This window comes from Meriones unguiculatus, chromosome 18, assembly GCF_030254825.1.
Source record: "Meriones unguiculatus strain TT.TT164.6M chromosome 18, Bangor_MerUng_6.1, whole genome shotgun sequence".
In the NCBI taxonomy this organism is placed as follows: domain Eukaryota; kingdom Metazoa; phylum Chordata; class Mammalia; order Rodentia; family Muridae; genus Meriones; species Meriones unguiculatus.
In genome coordinates, this window is record NC_083365.1 from 28,986,853 (window position 1) to 29,008,432 (window position 21,580).

General features: G+C 39.2%; 1 protein-coding gene across 2 annotated transcripts in view; it reads right to left on the reverse strand.

Moving 5' to 3' along the window:
• The window catches only part of Katnbl1 (katanin regulatory subunit B1 like 1), a 36,942-nt gene extending 16,231 nt beyond the window's left edge, over positions 1–20,711 (reverse strand). For both annotated transcript variants that reach the window (XM_021648734.2, XM_021648733.2), the window contains exon 1: positions 20,583–20,711. The gene's annotated coding sequence lies outside the window, so the exon portion shown is untranslated. The remainder of the gene's footprint in view (positions 1–20,582) is intronic.
• Positions 20,712–21,580: the final 869 nt, after the last annotated feature.

The window sequence follows — 21,580 nt, forward strand, 5'->3', positions numbered from 1 at the left end:
AAATAAAAGGACATTCCTCAACAAAATCAAAACGACCTAAAATACTATTTTACACTCACTAGATGGCTATGCAATGAAAAAAAGTAAGTGCTGAGAAAGATATGGAAAACATAGGACCTCCAGGCATTCTGTAAAGTAACATGACATGGTCTTCCCCCTTTGTCAGTACTGAGGATTGAACATCCAGGGCGGCATGTATGCAAGGCAAGTGCTCTCCCAAGAGCTAAAGCCCCAGCCCCTGGCAGCTTCTTAATGTTACATACAAATTTACTGTAAGACTCAGCAGTTCCACTCCTAAATATTTACTGAAGGGGAAGAAAAACATGTATGCAAAACATTGAGCATAGTCAAAAGACATAAACATTAGAAGATTTATCACCTGGCTAACGAATAAATAAACTGTAGAACACTACTCAGCAAAAATAAATCTGTGTATGCATGAGCAGTACAGTACGAAAAAGAGGACATAACACATCTTGTGACAGAATTCCATGTATATGAAATGTTTATAAAAATAAAATGTATGGACAGAAAACCAATTGGTTGCTTCAAGCTGGCATAGGAATGGAAGTAACTGCCCAAAGGCACAACACTTTTCAGTGACAGATCTACTGGGACTGGAAAATGTTCTATTCTGTACTTACAATCAGTGAATCTTACATTTAAAACAGGTGAGTTTCATGGTGTATAATTTACAACACAATAAAGCTTTATAAAGGAAATTATCAAAATTATAAGGCAAAGACTTATAACGGCTTTGTAATCCACACATTCTGTTTATACACATGCCTCATGCCTTTAATAGCACCTTTCTTGAGCTATAATATAGAATTGTCCTTCTCCCCCAAAGAATGCTCCTGAAACTAATTTCAAGTTCTCTTGGTGCTTTTGAAGTTCTATTTGATAAGACACACAAAGAAAAGAACCTGAAATGGTATGAAGGACTGAAGACTCATACAAAAAAAATAGAAAGAATATTCTCGTAACAAGCAAAGAACAAAATATGGAGGGCCCTAAAAGAATAAAAGCAGACTAAGAGATTGAAAGGAACCAATATTCTAACATTACTTATAACTTCTAAACATTAGATATACATTTTCTTACAATAACACAATGCTTACAGTCAGCAGCTTGCTTGAAAAAAATAGCAGCATAATAATGGAGCTCATGGGATGATTTTTCTTTACACAGTAGCTAACTCCTACCACAAAGATAAAAAGGGATCTTTTCATATACTCTATTACAATGGCTGCCAAATCAAGAAATTAAACAGCTCAAAGTGTTCAGATACTCCCTGCCATCTCACAACAAGGAAAACTCATTAAACAGGACTGAAACGTGCCGGGACAGTTCAAGACAAGTTAGCTCTTTATATTAATTTACTATATTGATTATTCACATTGTACTTAACTTTGTAATTCAACTAGGCAATTTCTCTATGAAAACAAAGCAAGCTGTTGAGAAAACATCCTTCTTCTTACTACAAGAATTCCTTCCATATGTGATTATCTCCTAAGAGTCATGAGGATGAAAACAGTTTTTAGCCACCATCTTTTTTCTTCTCCTTCCCTCCTCCCTCTCTCCTTCCTGAATGAATTTTAATTGAAGTATAAAAAAAATAATCACCACCCTATAATATTAAAATATATAAATAAGAAATAAATTCAATAGTGCAATGCCTTAACCACTTGGTCACTTTGTCATATAATCCCAGTACTCAGGAGGCAGAGGAAGAGGAATCAATCCTTTGTACACAGAGAAACAAACAAAACCAAATCTCTTCCAAAGAATGTCCTGAAAAGTCCAAGTTTTAAAAGTTGGTATTCTAAAGCACAGGGTATTGGAGGGCGTACTTCAAAGGTACTATGCTTGCAAAGCATGCACAGTGCCCTGGGTTTGATTCTCTAGACCCACAAAACTTAATAATTAAAACAAACACACAACAACAAACCATACAGAAAACAATATACTGTGTAATCCTGGTGTGATGGGTCATCTTGAGTGTCAAGGTGAACACATCTGTAATCAATTAAAACCAAAGCAGTTTTTTGAGGTCTTTTCTTTCTTTCTTTCTTTCTTTCTTTCTTTCTTTCTTTCTTTCTTTCTTTCTTTCTTTCTTTCTTTCTTTTTCTTTCTTTCTTTCCTTTCTTTTTCTTTCTCCTTCCTTCCTTCCTTCCTGTTTCTTTCTTTCCTTTCTCTTCTCTCTCTCTCTCTCTCTCTCTCTCTCTCTCTCTCTCCTTCCTTCCTCTCTCCCTCCTCCTTTCATTTCTCTTTGGTTTTTCAAGACAGGGTTTCTCTGTCTTGGGTGGCCTTGATTCACCTGACTCTGCCTCCCCAAGTGCTGGGACCACATGCATGCGCCACTGTGCACAGCTGAGGTATTTTCTTGATTGGATCAATGAGTGGAGAAGAGTCACCCTAAATCTGGGCCATACTTTCAGGTGGCAGCCTATATAAAATGACAGAGAAGGAGGAAGTGTTTGTTTTTTGCCTACTTGCCCTCATTCTCACTGGCCAAGTTCTTTTATCCTGTTCCCGAGACACTTCGTTGCTGGTATTAGAAGCTACTTCTTAGGGATTATGAAAAAGACTAAGGACTGGCAGCCTCCAGGACCTCAGCACCAGACTGGGACTGTTGAGAAATCCAGTCTTGTGGACTAAAAAGACAAGAAGATCCTTTGCCTTTCCTTCTGGAGGTATCCATAGTTGGATTACTCCAGCCACAGCCTGTAAACCACTCTAATAAATACTGTATATATCCATTCTGTCAATGCTGTTCCTTTAGAAAACACTGACTAAAATATCTGGTTTATTATTTTACTTTTTAAAGGCTATATTAATCCTCACCCCCAGCGAAACAAGGACAGAAAAAGGCAAATAAAATCACACCAAATTTTAAAAGCTTTTGCACAAAAGAAGCATTCATCAGAGAGACAACCTAAAGAATAGAGGAAAATATTTGTGAATTATATAATCTGACAAGGAGCTAAATATGTGGAATAATAAGAAATTCAAAAACTGCCACAGCAAAAACGAAAAAGAAAGAAAAAAATCAAGCAGCTTGATTAAAAGTGGGTAATGGCCTTTATTACAACTTGGATCTAGAATGTCCCTGAAAGTCTCCTGTTTTGAAGGAGATAGGGCCTAGTGTAGACTCTGGAGGAAGTAGGTCACTAGAAGCATACTTATCTCTTAGTCCCTGGTCCCTCCCCTGTCTTCTTTCTTCTTGGTCACAGTGAAATAAGCAGCTTTGCTCTACAAGGCTCTCCACACCAAAATTTCCCATCTTACCACAGGACCACAGCAACTGGGTCAGGTGATCATGAACTACAACCTCTGAAACCGAGCAAAATAAACCTTTGCTCTTTTCAGGTAGTTTTCTCAGGTATTCTGTCATATCAGTAGTAAGAAAACACAACCTAAACAGACATTTCTCAAAGACAGACAAACAAAGAGCCAACAGGGGTATTAAAAAGTGTTAGATAATATCACTAATCATCAAAAAAATGCAAATCAAATCACACTGGATTATTACCATAGTCATTAGGAATGCCTATTATCAGAAAATAAAAAACAAACAAACAAGTACTGGCAAGGATATACAGAAAAGGGAACCCCTCTGGGCTAGTGAGATGGCTAAGTAGTGAGGCTCCTGACACACAAACTTGATGATCTTAGTGTTATTTCTCCAGAACCCATGTAAAGACAAAAGAGAACCACCCCATCAGAGTCGTCCTCTGACCTATACAGGCACATTAGCACACATGCACTCTACCCCCATCTTTCCTTTAAATCTCACACTAAAAAAATTCACAAAAGAAAAGGGATGTGTACACAACAGTGATGATTCTGTAATTCCACCAGTGGATATTTATCCAAAAGAAATAATTCAGTTTGCCACAGATAACTATACTTCTCTGTTTATTTTAACACTATTCACAATAGCCAGGAAATGGAAATAATCTCTGTTGACTAGTGAATGAATGGATAAAGAAAATATGCTAAATATAAAAAAACAGAATACTACAGAGGATGAAATCTTACAACTTATAGCACCTGTATGGAAATAGATATTTTGTAAGTGAAATAAATCAGGAACAAAAAGACAAGTAACTCATAATCTCCTAAGTGGAATCTAATAAAGCTGACCTTACAAGAAGTTGAGAGCAGTAGGATGACGTGGGTTGATCAACAGGCTCTAATTTGTAGAGTAAGAAGTTCTGGGATGTATGAGTAAGAAGTTCTGAGATGGGGCTGAAGAAATGGCTCAACATACACTGTCTGCTCTTCCAGAGGTCCTGAGTTCAATTCCTGTCAGCCACATGGTGGCTCACAGCCATCTATACTGGGACCTGATGCCCTCCCTCTTCTGGCACACGGGTGTACATGCAGATACAGCACGCATACATTAAATAATGAATGAATGAACGAATGATTCTTAAAAAAAATAATTCTGGGATGTTAAAGCACAGCAGAATGGCTATAGGTAAGAATTATATACTGTGTAGTGGGAAGGATTCTGAATATTTTCACCCTAAGGAAATAGGGAAATGGTTAAGTGTTTGAGGAGATAGATAAATGTAACTTGATCCAACAACACAAAATGTGTGCATGCATCAAAATGCATATGCACCTTATGGATTTTTCTGTCACAAATCTGTTTAAAAGTAAACTTAATTAAAAACCTAAAGAGGAATTACCAAGCTTAAGTTGGGAATGGGGACATGGCTCCATTGAAGAGTGTTTGTGTAGCATGGTTGAGGCTCTACATTCAATCCCGAGCATTGTAAAACAACAGAAGAAAGCTTTAATTAAAGTTATTGCTGGAGGGACTACAGGTCATCTTCTCAATCACTTACAGGTTTTTCTGTTTTCTAAAAATATGAACTATTCTTATTTAATGAGATCAGTCTTTTTAACTTTTCCAAAATCAGGACAACCTAATCTAATTTTCTTACTTCTGCTCACTTGCTTCAATTATTCTATCTTTGATTTCTTACTTTGAACTGATTCCTCCCTGTCTGCTTTCAAGCATGCTCCAGTTTCTCCTATCAACTCCTATACTCTTTCTGTTTTCCTTTCCTGCCAAATTTCAACAATGAGTGCTTTTTAGCTTCTAACTGGTCTTTAACCCTTTACAATTTTACCTTATTTTGTTCTCTCATGTGAAAAAGTCTGTCAATGTGACCCTCAAGTGAAAAAGTCTGTCACTTAAAACCATATGGAAGCCAGGCATGATGACAGTCTGTAATTGCAGAACTCTGCAGGCTAAAGCAAGAGACTGTGTGTTGTGAGTTCAAGGCCAGTCTGGACTACATAGTGAGACTTCGGCTCAAAAGGAAAAACAAAAGAAAAATACAAACAACAACAAAAAAGAATAAAAGAAAGAAAAAAAAAGTTAAAAGAAATACAAACAGCCTTCCCCACCCAAAAATAAAACAAAAACACCTACCAGGTAGCTTTTAGCCCTTGGTGTTAATGGAGAGCAACCAGAGCAATGTTAAAGGTATTCCTACACTACTAGTCAGCTGTTATTTCTATATTATGACCCATCTCCATTTTGACACAACTATGCTGACTTTCCTTATTCATTTCCTTTCTCTGGGTTACTTTTCCTTTAACAATTCTTTTCTCTCTACACGAACAGTGAGGACTCATGTTTTCACAGCTTCAGTTACTCTTCTAGATCCAGGGTCTCCTGTAACTTTCCTGGACTTGGCTTCCACATCCACCACTACTAGTTTCTAATCAACACATCTAAAACAAATCTGTTCAACTGTCAGTCCAGTAATGGCACTTTGTAACTACCATACTTGAATTACTAAAACCCAAAATTCTCTCAGACTAGAAACCCAGGTTTATTTTTATTCCTCTTTCCTTCCTTCCACCAAGCCACTAAATCTTCTTGAATCTTCCATCAAAGTATTTCCTGGCTCCATTCTGACCATCCCTTTTCTACTGTCAGAAAAAGTCTCATCATTTCAAGCCTAAAATACTATAAGAATAACTATTTCTACCCCACCCCCGCTACAGGTCTTTTCCTGGTCCTATAAATCATCCTACATAATAACGACAGCCTATAGTGTTCATGGGGAAAAAAAACCAACCCAATGTTACAGAATTTCCCAAGTTATGTTTAAATTACATAAATTTTAAGGATGCTTTACTCTATTCAAATCTGGCTAGCTGCATGTAAAACTACTTATTGGAAATCTACTATACCTAAAAAGGTTCTGAGACATTTAATTCAGTTATTTAATTCTGTGATACCCAGTCTTGGCTACCATAGTTTTTGAGACTGGTTCATATATATATACTAAACTATCTAAGCATTAAACTCCCTCATTATACCTGATAATGATTCTTCCACCCTGATTTGAAGGGTGAGAAGCCAGGAGCAATGGTTCATACCTATAATTCTAGGATTTAATAGGCAGCAGAAGGAAGATCAGGAGTTTAAGGTCATCATCTATTTTAGACGAAGTTTAAGAGTAGCCTGGGCTATATGAGATATCCTCTCCAAAAAGTGAAAAAGAAAAATGAGAAATCCCAGCTACTTTTTAATGGGGAGAAGAGAACAGCTGTGAAGAAAGTGATGTTAAATATTAGTTACTGTATAAATCTTATAAAAATCTGCTGGATGCACATACACTTACAAATATATTTATACTTTTTATATAGATGCGAAATTAATTTGCTCTAAAATCAACATCAAAAAACCAAACAGTCAGGGCTGGATCCTATGCATCTTCTTTCTACTACCTCTACTTAGCCAATACACTATACTGTCTCCCCATTAACAGGAGTGAATACATAGATAGATAGATAGATGATTCATATACTTTGGAATAAATAGACCTTCTAGTTCAAGATTTTGGTGGGCCTTCTATTCTAAATCCATTTTCTCAAATGTAAGATATGAATATTATTGAAAATATCAAGCAAGATTATGTACATTATTGCTATTAATACTCATAGCACTTACATAAACCATAAGTAGGTATGACTTAGTGCTTTGGAAAGAAAACTGAGCAACAACAGAAAGCTTATGAAGTATAAACAAATCTTGCTGTGCCAAGTTTAGATTGACTACATATTTTACCATGTAAACCAAGACACTGCTGAGAGTGAGAGGGGGGATTATGAAAAAGCATATTAGGACTACAAGCATTAACTAAGTCTGTCCCACACAATCAGTATGTATGGGTATTTGACCTCAGTTATAATGTTTACTGTCCTACATCTATTTTTTAAAATAATTTCTTTCTATAAAAATTATCAAGTATTTAGCCAGGTGGTGATGGTGCATGCCTTTAATACTAGCACCCAGGAGACAGAAGCAGGTGGATCTCTCTGAGTTTGAGTCCAGCCTCAGTCTACAGAGCAAGTTCCAGGACAGCCAGGGCTACACAGAGAAAGCCTGTCTCAAAAAAAAAAAAAAAAAAAAAATCAACTACTCAGATGAATACTACTACAAAAATGAATAAACTATAGACACATACAACTATATTATGTTAAGTGAAGGAAACTAAAATTTAAAGGCTATTTTCATGACACTCTAAATAACAAAAATATAAATGTGGAAGGAAAAGTATCAATAATACCCAGAGACTGCAGACAGGGAAAAGTTTACTCCAAAGAAATCAGGAAAAGTCCTGGGGTAGATAGGTGTTATATACTTTAACATTGTAATGATTGTGTCACTATGTCACTATACAGAAATGATAACTCATAGAAATAGTATCTCAATAACTCTCGTTAAAGAAATTGGGGAATAAGGCTGTTGTGTAGCTTAGTAGTAGAAAATGTACAAGGGTCTGGATTCAATCCCTAGCACAAGTGGAAGAATAATAGGAAGAATGTATAGCTCTTCATAAGCATTTTTAGACACCAGGCACTTGCTTGACAGAAGCAAGGAACTATGAGCTTATACCCATTCTCTTCCCTTTAGGAAACCAGTCTGTTCTTGAGTCCTAAAAGTTTCAGAAACTTTCCTTAAAACACATAGAATATACATTTGTTCTGGACGGAAATTACCAAAGCCAGACCAACTGGTTCTAGTACTCAGCTGTGTGGGTTGGATCTGACTCTTCAGACCAAGCTGAAGATGCCCTCAGTGACCTTTGTATGCTATGGCATGTGGGAGTTTAAAAAGCTGAATCAGCAGAGGCCTCTGGGCTCCTTCCATGCTCTCTCAACTCTCTGGGAACCTTACTATTCACTGTGTAGTGGTATGTGCCACAGCTTACTGAGTAAAACCTAAAGATGCTTTTCAAACTTAAAGATCAGTGTTGGCTAAAAGATCAGGTTCAAAAGAGCCAAGCAAAATTGCCCAACTTCTACCTTTAACTATCCATGTAACTATGGAAACAACTGTTTTAGTTTCTTCATTAATAAAAGTAAAGGTGTTTACTCATAATTATTCCGAAAGAATGAAAACAATCTACAAATAACAAGATGGGGACCTTTGTTTTAATGAAGGAGGAATTTGGTAAAAGGAAATGGGAGTAAATAATCATCAAGCTACAGAAGCTTAATATTAAGGGGTAAAAGTTTTCTTTGAGACAGAGTCTCACTCTATGTAGCTCAGGTTGACCTGGAACTTGCTATATAGCTATAACTGGCATATGGGTCTTGAGGATGGAGTTCAGGTCATCAGGCTTGATAGCAAGTGCCTTCGCCCACTGAAGCAACTCTTCGGTCCAATTTTACTTTAAAATAATAATAATAATTATTATTATTATTATTATTACTGGTGGTGGTGTATGTGTGTGCACACACTCTCATGTGGATGTCAGAGGACAAGTTTGTGGAGTTGGTTCTCTCTATCCACATTTATGCAAATCAGTCTTATGCAGCCACATACTTTTACCCACTGAACAATCTCAAAGCAGCTCTCTCTGGCTCACATTCATGATCTTGCTGCTGGTCCAGGCTCTCAGTTTCTGGGACTAAAGGCACACACTACCATGCATGGCTTAAGGAAAGAATATTTTTGAAGAGCAAAGCTGATTTCAAAGTAGCAGACAGTTTGGCAGAAGACTCATACTGAACACTACCTAATATGTGTCAAAATATAAATAAGTAACATATGCCTTATTTCTTCGAAGAATGACAAGCCAATAGAAATTAAATTACACCATCAAGAAGCCATGGTCAGTACTGGTTACTAGAAGCCAGGAGCAGTGTATCTCATGGAGCAATGCAGCACCTGGAATATATCCCAACTAGACCTGAATCCTGATGACAAATGGGAAATTTAAAAGGTGAAGTAAAGTGGGGCTCAAGAGATGGTTCTGCACTTAAGTGTAAGGGCCTGGTTTTCCAGAGGACTGAGAAACCAGTTTCCAGATCCCACAACAGGTGGCTACCACAGTCTGTAATTCCAGCTCCAGGAGTATTCAACACCTGCCTTCTGCACTCATGTGCACATATCCACAAAACACATACATATAATTCAAAATAATAATAAAAAATTTTAAAATGATATAAAGAAAGATTTCTCCACATTAAGTCTTGTGCACTCAAAAATCACAATCTAGGGCTTACTTTTTCCATATTTTAAATTCTTCTAAAAAATAGCTGATAAATTTGAGCATAAATGGTATGCCAAAACAGAGAAAGTGATCTATTTGGTCTTGGAAAGTGATCTTGGTCTACTGGAAATAGATCAAGTTGACAATATCCATACTAGTGATCAACTACAGCATCACAGGAGAGGAAGGTGGAAATATGCTTCCTAGTGACACAACAGGGAATACACAACACTACCACTAAAAAATATTTTTGCAAAGCAATCTAACATGAGCATAATTACTTTCTACCAGTGATCAGTTCAAAAGAAAGAGTAAGAATACAAGAGGAATTTGTTTATCACTACCAAGTACTACTCCTTTTCTCAGTGTTATGACAAAATTATCTGACAAAAAGCAAAGTTAAGGAAGGTTTACTTTGGCTCATAGTTCACAAATACAGTTCACCATGTTGTGGAAATCACAGTGACAAAAGCTTGAGGGAGCTGGTCACACTGCATCTAGAAAGGTAGAAAAAGGAAGGGAGAAATTCTGCTGCTCAGCTCCTCCTTTTGATTCAGCACTAAACCCCAGCTGGAAGAATGGTGACACCCACATTTAGGATGATTACGCTACCTCAGTTAGCATAATCTGGATAATCCTTGAGCGGGCATACCCAGAGCCTTGTCTCCTAAGTGATCCTAGATCAAGTTGGCAATTAATATTCACCATTATAAGAAGCAACTACAAAAACAGGAAAATGAAAATACCTGGTGTTAGATCTATTAATAAAAGATGAGGCTGGCAACCGATCTTCTATGCAAGAGGTTTATTAGGGGGGTATGAAGGGAGGGAGAGCAGGACATGATGGGGAGAGACAGAGGGGGAGGGAGGTGCCCCAAGAGAGGAGAGAGAGAGAGAGAGAGAGAGAGAGAGAGAGAGAGAGACCACATGTCGGGTTTTCCCTTTAAGGGGCAAGGTAACCACACCGCTGGGGACACATGATGACATCATAAGTTGCTAGGTAACCCAGAAGCAGGTTTTGTTCCAAAATACTAACACCTGGGGACAGATACTCTGCAAGAAAAAAAAAGGTTTACTGCTTTAACTTTCTAATCAATACCTAATTCAATAATGAAGTGTTTAAGTATTTGCTTTCAAATATACTATATAACATTTGTCCTGGTAAAGCTTTCTGTTGCAGTGAAAACCACCATGAGCAAAAGCAACTTGAGAAGGTAAGGTTTATTTCATCTTCTACTTTATGGCCCATCATTAAGGGAAGCCAAGGCAGGCGCTTGAAGCAAAAACCACAAAGGAATGTTGCTATCTCCCAGGCGCACATTCAGCCACCTTTCTTAGGTAGTCCAGGCCTAGCTGCCTAAAACTGCCACTGCCCACAGAACAATCTGATGGAGACAATTCCTCAACTGAGGCTCTTTCTTCCCAGGTGACTAGGTTTGTGCTAACTAAAATTAGCCGTAGCAACATTCCAATAATTTTCATAGAAACAGTACTCATTTGTTCAGCCTGGGTACTGAACCTAGGGCCTTGCGTAGTCCAGGCAATTAACTGTTCGACCACTGAGCTGTGGTCCCAGCCCCCACTCCTTCCTTTCTTCCTTCCTTTCTTTCTTTCTCTTGCCTTTTGAGGCGGCCTCCAAATCTGCATTCCTCTTGTCACACTTCCACAGGAGCTGGGATTACAGGCCTTTGTGCCTCCTTGCCCTGTTTTATAAACAGCAACTCCTACTTTAAACTGTTACATTTGCTAAATTCATAACAAACTAAACTTGGTACTGATGCAGAGATTGACAGCTGTCCCTACAAAGACTTTTCTAAATCAGGCTCTTGTTGGTAAAGTGGAGAACACCATCTACATCCTTTAATAAGATGTGTGCTAGATAGATGGCACATGCTCAGCAAGTGCTCTACCACAAACTATATCCCATAAAACAGGATTCTGTATTATCATTCTTCTAATCTTCAAAAATTACATATGAATATAAGCTTCTAGTTTAATAATATTAAGTGAGGGGACTCGTTAAAAGTGCTAAACCTGACTACGTAAGTGGAAAGAGAACCAATTTCTCCAAGCTGTCCTCTGAACTCTAAGGTGCATCATGGCATGCACACATGTGGGCACACACACACACTAAATGCAAAAATTTTACTGTGAAGTTATAATGTGCTTGTATTATTAAGCTAAAAAGAAAAGGTGGGGCTGCAGAGACAGCTCAGTGGTTAACAGCACTGTCTGCTCTTCCAAAGGTCATGAGTTCAATTCCCAGCAACCACATGGTGGCTCACAAGCATCTATAATGTGAATTGATTCCCTCTTCTGGCAGGTGTAAATGCAGATAGAACACTCATATACATAAATTAAATAAATCTTAAAAAAAATCTTAAAAAAAAAAGGCAGTATGGTGCAAAAGGAAAATACAAATATAGGGCAGATCAGGCAAATGTAATATCATTAAAGGGAGGGCTCAAGTAGCAGGAACTTGTCTCTAAAAACAAAAACAAGCAAAGAAACAAAAACTGAAGTCAGTGTTACTGAGTTTGAATTTTATTAGTTATTAGGTGTGTGATATTATTGAACTTGCTCTTTTCATAGCAGTATTGTAGGGACTAAATAAAATGATCCACTTTTTCATGGTGTTTCTTATAATAAAAAGTAAATCGTGTGAAGGAACATAAAATAACTATAAAAAGCTGGGTGAAGCAGAGCATGGCTTTGATCTCAGAACTTGGGAGGCAGAGGTAAGTAGCTCTCTGTGCATTCGAGCCCAGTCTACATATTGAGTTCCAGGACAGCCAGAGCTTCATAATGAGACCCTGCCTCAAAAAAAAACAAAATAGTAATTATAAAAAGAAAATTCTGAAGGCATTATAAGAACTTTTGGTGTTATATATAGTGTTCTCTCTCATTACCATAGCAACTAGTAGTTTCTCACCTCATTGTTGGTTAAAAAATGATAAAAAACAGTGCTCAGTCAGGAAAAAATACTAAGAAAATTCAAAGAAATTTGAAAATGTTAAATTATGAATACCCAAGTATGCGAAACACTAAAACTGTGACATGTAAAGTTTGTTTTTCTTTCAGATAAATAATAGGTCAGTTTATCATTCTTTTGGGGTTTTTGTTTGTTTCTTTGTTTTGGGTACAGGCTTTTTCTTTTTTCTAAAGACAGTCTAATACCATACCCCAACCCAGTCTACTGTTTACTACCTAGACAAAGCTAGCTTTGAAGTCATTCAATCCTGCTTTAGCCTAAAAATGCTGGGTTTACAGAAGTCAATTCACCAAACCACACTTAAACTAACAAACCTAATTTGTGTGATTTACTATCATTGTTATATCTCTATCATGACACCAGCCACAGATCAGAAAATTAGAACTTATCAGCCAGGCGTTGTAGTGAACCCTTTTAATCCCAAGACTAAGGAGGCAGAGACAAGTTCATTCAAGGCTAGCCTGGTCTACAAAGCAAGTGCAGGACAGTCAGGACTACAAGAGTAACCCTGTCTCGAAAAACCAGAGAGAGAGAGAATTAGAACTCTATAGCCATGCAGTCCTGAGCAAGGACAACACAGAAGAAAGACCACAGACAAATGTGCAACATGAATCAAGGAGAAACAAAACTTTGTTGTTTATGCCCATGACTTGGGAACTGTTTGCTACTGCAAAATAATGTAGTCCCTCCATACTGATAGGCTATACAAGTACGTCAGTACAGAATGATTTAGTCAGTCCCATTAAATTGATGCTCCCAAGGAGACATAATTTCTAAGTATTACTTAAGTTTCCAAACAGTACTGTCTAAAAGATTAAAAATTATTTATATGTAGTTTCAGTAAACAGATAACTCAATGACTGTCACCCCATAAAGGCTGAGAAACAGTCTGTCAACCTCTCTTCATCTCAAAACATGCTGTTCAGGTGAGAATCACTCCTTTTTTCCTATCAGCCTACTGTAGAGCACATAAAAATATTCTTTTATTTGTAGCCCTGGCTGTCCTAGAACTTGCTATGTAGACCAGGTTGGCCTCAAACTCACAGAAATCTGCCTACCTCTGTCTCCTGAATGCTGGGGTTAAAGGAAAACAATTCTTGAATACTTGAGAACTAGGATGTCTGGAACACAAAGGCCAGTAATGTAAGTTTTAAGCTACTATGCCATGAATCTCCCATGGATAAAAACATCAAATTTTGGTCAATATGTAAGATTTATTTTTACTACAATAGTATAGTCTGTTGATGATGATAGTTAAGTGGTATAAGGAATAGGCTCCATACAGGTTCATCTAGTGATGAACAAAATTATATTTTGGGATTAAGAGGAGAAGACAGGGAAGTACTTTCATGATAGTTCAGAAAGACAGTCACAAGAGAGTGGCTACTTTACTACCATTGTATAAAATTTGGATATTGGAGAGCTGTATTCTCACTGGTCTGTATTCTGAATTCTTTCCAGGAACTTGGAACATGTGTGAACTATTCTTGAAAGCTTGTTTTCCTCAACAATCACCCATTGCTTCATTTCACTTAACAGCATATATCAAATACACGTGCTGAGTTAATTACCACTGTAAGCCCTAAGGAAATGTCTGAAGGTGCCAAACATGCAGATCCTTATTCTCAAGATGCTTATGTTAGCTGCATTTAAAATTCCATCCTATCATGGGGGTAGGCTTTTACCAATGACTTCAAAAGAAATTCTTATAATCAAGTCACACTAACATGTGAAAAACTGTTTTCCTCTTCTCCAAAAGTCTCCTCTTAAAAAGTTCAGAGATTTTACAGATTCACTGCTTCTCAAATTAGAAAGACCTTGGAGAGATAATTTCAGTTTACAGATGACATTTCATGATTTGCCCAAGTACACTGAATTACTAACAGGAGAGCTAGGCTTAGAACTATGACTTCAAGTAAGAATAACTACTAATGAATCTGCAAATGGTGTCTTAAGACTAGTGAGAAAAGAATCATATGCAGGTCACAGGCATCTGGAAAACTATCTCAAGGCAAAAGAATTTCAGGTGATAAAAAACACATAAAGAAAAAAGGAGTCACAGAGGAAGGGAGTCAAACAGGGCTTTTCAGAACAGTCTTTACTCCATCTCTATACTCAAAATGACTCAAAAAATGATAACAGGTTTAACAAAACATTTCCAAAGAACCAGCAAGCACAACATTTGAACATGCTAAGGAAAAGTCAAGTTAGCTCCTATCCAATCACCAAGTAGTCTACTCCTCGCTTAAGGCATGCCTTTAAAAATCTGCTTTCCTGTAGACAGCCAAAGTTGTTGGTATGTGCTTGCCATGCAAGCATGAAGATATCAAATACCAACTGGAATAGTGCTAGAGAGAGCTCTTTAGGGTTTGACAGTAACTGGAAAGCCCCAGGTCTCAGTGAGAGAACCTATCTCACAAAACAAGGGTGGACAGCTTCTTAGGAACATCCAGGGCTGACCTCTGCCCCTCCACATACACATTTGGGATGCTAAGGCACAAAGACTGCCATCTATCCCGCAAAAACTAAGCCTTGTTAATAAAACAAACATAAACAAAGCAGAACAGAAATAACAAAGAAAGCAACTAATTTTTAAATGGTTTTATAGATTGGAAAAGTCAAAATTAAGATGCCATATCTAGTGAGGGTTTTCTTACTATAATAACATGGTGGAAGGCAACACAAGCGGGAAGGGAATATGAATGATAAAGTGGGGAACAGGTGAGCAAAAAGACAGAACACAGTTGGAACTCATCAGAATCACTACTGAAGCAATATTAACCTATTTGTGGGCACGAAGTTTATGACTTAAATACCTCCCACTAGGCTAAAACTCTTATACTGTTAATGTTAACTTTGAACAGGAAATGTCCCCTACAAAGAATCATGTACTGAAGTCTTGTGCTTAGATGGTTGTGTTATTTTGGAAGGTGCTGAAAACTGCAGGAGGTGGGTTGAAGCTGGGGAAAGTAGGTCACTCATGGGGTACCTATCATCTGGCACTAAATTTGTCCTTAGCCCCTTCCTGACTTTGCCTCTGTATATATATTGTCTCTGTCTTCCCCCACTCATTGCCACAATATTTTGCCTTGCCTCAGGCCAAAGCTATGAATCCTGCCAACCTTGAGTTGAAACCTCTGAAACCCAAAAAAAATTTTTTTAATTCTCAGGAATTTGTCACAGTTACCAAATAACTAAGTTATAATGACAAATTAGTTTTGAAGGGGTCATTTACACAACAGTAATCACGCAAAATGATTAATAAAACACCAATATTGATTGGTATATTTTATGACATTCTGTATAAGCCATATATTTTTAAAGATAATTTCCTATTCCCCTAGGGAAAAGTGGGGAAGGGAGTTACAATCAGTTTGTAAAACTGTGTAATCTGTATATTTAAAAAAATGAAAACTCAAAATTAGTCCCTTAAACTGTCTGTTTTTAATGACCAACATATTTAAGACTTATCTAGTAACAGAAAAAAAGTGGAACTCTTTTTGAAAACAGGGTAGGGTAAAGCAGAAAATTTGCCATCTAAAATGTAAACTTGATATAAAAAAAAAAAGAGTAAAACACAGAGAAACATGATTAGTTTTAGAAGTTTGGGGAAAGATTAAGTTGAGACAGTAAGGGTCTTCATTACATCTCATTTGCAGCCAGGTGTGATGGTACATACATTTAACCCTATCACTTGGCAGTAAGAACCAGGTAGATCACTGCATTCCAGGCCAACCTCGTTTTCATAGGAGTTACAGACCAACCAACCATTCTCATCATGTTGTCTATGTAAATACAGTTCACATTTCTGAAAAAAAAAATTATAAGCATACAACTTATTTCAGTGTTTCCACTGTTCTTTTATTAGCTTCTCAAACATCAAATCTTGGGAGATGCTGAAGACTTTAATTGTGATTATTTATTTTTGGACAGGGTCTCACTATGTAGTCCTGGCTGGCCTGTGACCAGGCTAGTCTTACCCTCAGAGATCCACTTGCCTTTGCCTCCTCAGAGCTGCGGTGAAAGTCACTCAGTCTTATCTATGTAATGCCTAGACAACTGTTGGGGTTTTTTTGTTTTGTTTTGTTTTCAATGCTGAGTGTCCAGCCTAGGGTCCTGTTCATGGTATATAAGCATTCTACCACACCTCCAGCTATTTTACACACTCTCTCTCTCTCTCTCTCTCTCTCTCTCTCTCAATGTTCAATCACTGTGTTCCAGTAATTCTTCCTCTGAAATGTCTTTTCTGAATGCAAAGCAAAATTCCCAATTTCAAAGCAACATGTGTCTAGGCAGTAACACATACAAATACTATGAATGTAAATTTTTTTTTAGCTTTTAATTTCTTTTAGATTTATTTTATGTGCATGAATATCTTGCCTGCCTGTATGCATGTGCACTACATGTGTGCCTGATGGTCACAGGGTCAGAAGATGGTACTGGAATTCCTAAAACTGGAATAAGTGGTTGTGAGCCACCACATTGGTCCTGGGAACCAAACCCAGGTCCTCTGCAAGAACAAGTGATCAACTGGTCAACTCTCTCTCCAGTCCCCTAAAGAGTATTTGTTTAAACAATGGAAAGATGTGCTGAATTAAAAGCAATGAAACCCAAACGAAGAAAAATGTGTCTCAGTTTTTAAAAATGTATTTATGTATTGTTTATGTACTTATTTTATTAATTTATGTGTGTTGGGTGTACCACATACATGCACATGCTTGTACCCTCAGAGGCCAGAAGAGGGGCATGAGATCCCCTAGAACTGGAGTTATAGTACACTGTAAGCCATCTGATGTGTATGCTGGAAACTGAACCTCTCGTTCCTCTGCAAGAACAGCAAGTGCACTTAGCTGCTGAGCCGTCTCTCCAGCCCATAATCCTAGTTTTATAAAAAGGAAAGTAGTTATCAGCTCTAAAATAGCTTCAACAAAAGCCATACCTCAAAATATTAACAGCTGTTCTACTGGTAGCAGGTGTTTATAAGTTACTTATTTAAACTTTAAAAAACTTGATTTTATGTTATTTACTAGTATTATCATATGTTTGAGTGTGTGTGTGAACATGTACATGCTAGAGTGCAAACAGAGGTCAAAGAACAACTTTGGAGAGCTGCTTTTCTACTTTGCTGAGAAAGGATCTCTCTTGTTTTTGCCATGCTGCGAACACTGCAGGCTGGGTGGCTCACAGGCTTCTGGGGGATTCTCTGTCTCCCATCAGAGTGTTTGACTGTGACACCTCTACCTTTTGGGGTTTCTTTTTGTTTGCTTTTTAAATGTGGTTTCCAGGATCAAACTCAGGTCATCAAGATTTGCAAGGCTAGCACTTCTGGCCATTGCTGGGCCTTAATTTTGTTTTTTGGCTTATGTATTGTACTTCTGTATTTCCTGTTTCAAATGAACATCTGTTATTTTTAAATTTAGGTAAAATAATATTTAAGTAATTTTACCATTCTCAATGCTCCTATCTATCTCCTATACCTCTCTCCTTCCGGACGGGTAAAGCTCTCTGGAGAACTCTAAACCAGCTTCTCATGTTATTATTGATTCCAGTTGTGTTCCTGAAATTCGTCACTCATACTTATCGACAGCATATGCCAGCAGAAGCAGGCAACATAAACAACCAACTTAAAATAGGGGGTTTGTCTGATTGTAGGATATTTGTAAGTACTTCAGCCTATGGTCAGCAGATTGACAATATCACCCCTTCCTTAAGAGTTCAACAACCCCAAATACCCTACAGAGGGGGAAAAAATGCACCCATTTGAGACCCACTAACACAGAATTTTACGAATTCCCAAATCTTTGTGGGCTTGAGAGCTCTGTGTATGTATGTGTCTCACACCTCTCTGACATGTCTCATTTACAAATTCCCCAGTCTCAATTCCTATGATGTTAATCAACAGGAACTTTCCAAAAGACCAGCTAACTGTTGCCAATACAAATAATTTTTATTCTGGATTCCTAGTCTTTGAACAGTTTCCTCCGTAACATACCCTACCTCCCCGTCTACTAAATGTCTTAAATATTTACACAGCCTTTATTCACATTTTTTATTTAATTTTTTTAATTTTTACAATTTATTAACTTTATGTTCTGACTGTGGCCCCTCCCTCAACTCCTCCCAGTCCCACCCTTCCCCTATCCTCTTCCCCTAGTCCACTGAAAGTCCACAGCTTATCAAGTCTCATCAGGATTGCCTGGATCCTCTTCCTCTGTGGGCTGGCAAGGTCATCCCATCAAGTGATCAAAAAAGCAGGCAACTAAGTTCATCCAGCCCCTGCTCCCCTTACTAGAGCACCCACATGGAGACTGAGTTGCCCATGGGCTACATCTGAGCCAGGGGTCTAGGTCCTTAGTTGATGCTTTAATCTCTGCAGGGGCTCCTGGGCCCAGATTTGTTGGCTTTTGGTGGTCTCCTTGCTTACACAGCGTTTCAGTAGTTAGATCTTCAGCAGCTTTATTCAGTTCAGATCATTATACATCCATTGTACCCATCACATAGTGTTTTTGTAACAAATCTCACACCAAAGTAACCTCCCTAAGTTTTGCTGCCTGAAACATCGAGTTGACTGGATCCAGCATTGTGCTGGAAATTTAGACAAGCAAAACCTAGTAACCACCAGGCAGTTGGTGTCTCAGGCCTCTAATCCCAGCACTGGGGAGGCACAGGCAGAATCTCTGTGAGACCATCTCCTCAGGAGGTGGTCTGCTTTTGAACTGCATTTCTTTTCACGGTGTTCTTAAGTACATTCACTCCAAATGCAAAGCAGTATATCCCAGTTTTAAAGAAGCATGTTTCCAGCTGTTCTCTACAGTCGCTGAAAAATGAACCCATAAACTTTATTAGCTCTATTTATCTTAGAAGCAACTGTTTTTTGTTTTTTTTTAAATAATACTTTTGGGGGAGGGGCTCAGGCACAAAACTTAAGTGTGGTCCCCACGGTCGGAGAATGTGGTTGGTGCGTGAGTTCACTCACGTGTACATAAAGGTGTACTCACATCAACATCTCCGAAGTTGAAGTAAATGAAACCACAACACTTTACGCGTTGGTAAGACTGAGGCAGCCTCCTTGGGGTTCAATTGCAGCTGTGTAACCCTGCCCAAGCTGAGTGCCCTGTGCTTGTTTCCCTGTCAAAATGACGATAACCCAACCTATTCCAAAGCAACGCTCTTAAAACAGCTCTTAGCACACAGAAAACCAAGTAAGTATCACTCGTTATGGTTTATTATAAGGCCAGCTACTAGCCAAGTAAAAAACCTCGGTGCATAAACTTCAGACTCAAAGACGTTATTTAAAAGAAAGAATAAAAATCCTGAATGATTTTACACGTTTCTGGTATTAGGTGGACTAGTGTCTCAGAATTCTCTTAAGTACAAAATCGGCAATAACTATACAACTAATTTCTCTTCCAGTTACTTCTTTTTTCTCCAAATCTGGAAAGAAACTGATATGGATATGTTTCTAAGGAACTTTATAAGCCACTGGAAAACAAATCAACTCTTTGTTATCTCCATACGTAAGGCCAGTTTAAGCGCCTAGGTACAATTACAGAATAACTTTTCAGAAAGCACAACGAGGTTTTAAAGGCTGCAGTCAATTGTTAGCCAGCTATGTCAAGTTTCTGTCTCAAGAAACAAAAGCTGATCTGTCTGGGAAATAAAAAAATTCCTCAGAAAAGTAGGAAATGCCTCAGCCGGGCCTAGACAGGTCTCGGGGAAACCTGTCCTCGCACGGCAAGCCTCTCCCGCGTCCCCTGCTTCCCGGTAGGGTGTAGCTGTCGACTCCACCCGGAGACAAATGACAGCAGGTTTGGGGCGCGCCTCTCCCGCCAGGACCCCCGAGGCCCGCAGCTCCGCCGCCCCTGCCTCCGGCGGCCCGGGGGCTCCGCGGGAGAGACCGGCGGCCCCACCCGCCCGCGCCCCGCCCCGACCCCGACGCCTAGCCCGGGAAAGGCCGCCGCCGCGGGGCCTGCAGGTGGGCCCGGCCGGCCGCTCCTAGACGCCTGCGCACGAGCAGCCGCGGAGGTCCCGACCGGCTCCGGCCGGTCACTTACCGGCGCCTCATGGTACCGCAGCGCCTGAGCCCGGCCGCTGTGCTGGTGAACCGCGCCCGTCAGCTCGGAGCGTCCCACGGATGCCAAGCCGAGCCCCACTCACAGCCATTCAAACACCGCCGCGCGCGGCCCGCCGGGATAGCTACCCCGTGGGCGTCCCGTGGGCCCTGCCCAGCGCAGGCTCCGCCCCCTCGCATGCCTGCGGGAGGGGGATCGGGGTGCGTGGCGGCGGCGCCCCCTCGTGGTCACAGATGCGCACGGACGCTTTGCTCTGGCGGGGCAAAGAACGTTGCTAGAAAGGAGGGCCCGCGGGCTAGAACACTCTATGAAGGGGACACACCTGGGCCAGGCAATCTGATGCTAAAACGAGATTGAGGGGAGGAGGAACACTCGTTCTCATTTAAAAGCCCAAGATCTAGAGGTTAAAAGAGTGGACTCCGGAACTGTGCGACCTTGGACAAGCCACATAAACTGCGTGTGTGTTTGATTTCCTCATCTGTAAAATGGAAATGAGAACGATGTATTTGCCTCCTAGTGCTGCTGTGGGTAGCAAATGGGTTAATACACATAGAATGATTTGGAGAGTATCTGGCTCACGGTAAGCACTACACAATTCCTGACTGTCTGGTTTTGTTTCCTGTTATGTGGCGGACTTCGAGAGTCTCTTTTAACAATTTTTATAAGCTAAATTATTGTTATTATTTAATTTAAAAAATTAAAACTTGCAACTCCCACCCACCCACCCCCAGACACAGACTGCTGCAAGCATCTTAAGACAAGAAATGTGTATAATATTTGCCCTCTCCTCCGAAAGCAGGTTCAGTCTCCTTGAAGTGGGAACACGGCCATGGAATTAGGATTGGTTCTGTCCCTGACATATTTTTAGTTACTGCCGACAATTCTCTTGCTCAAAGTCTACTCAGGGTAGGTCACCGGTCAAGGTTAACAAAACTGAGACTAAGTTTTTCCTCTGTGGTTGTCTTCTCAGGTGCTGAAAC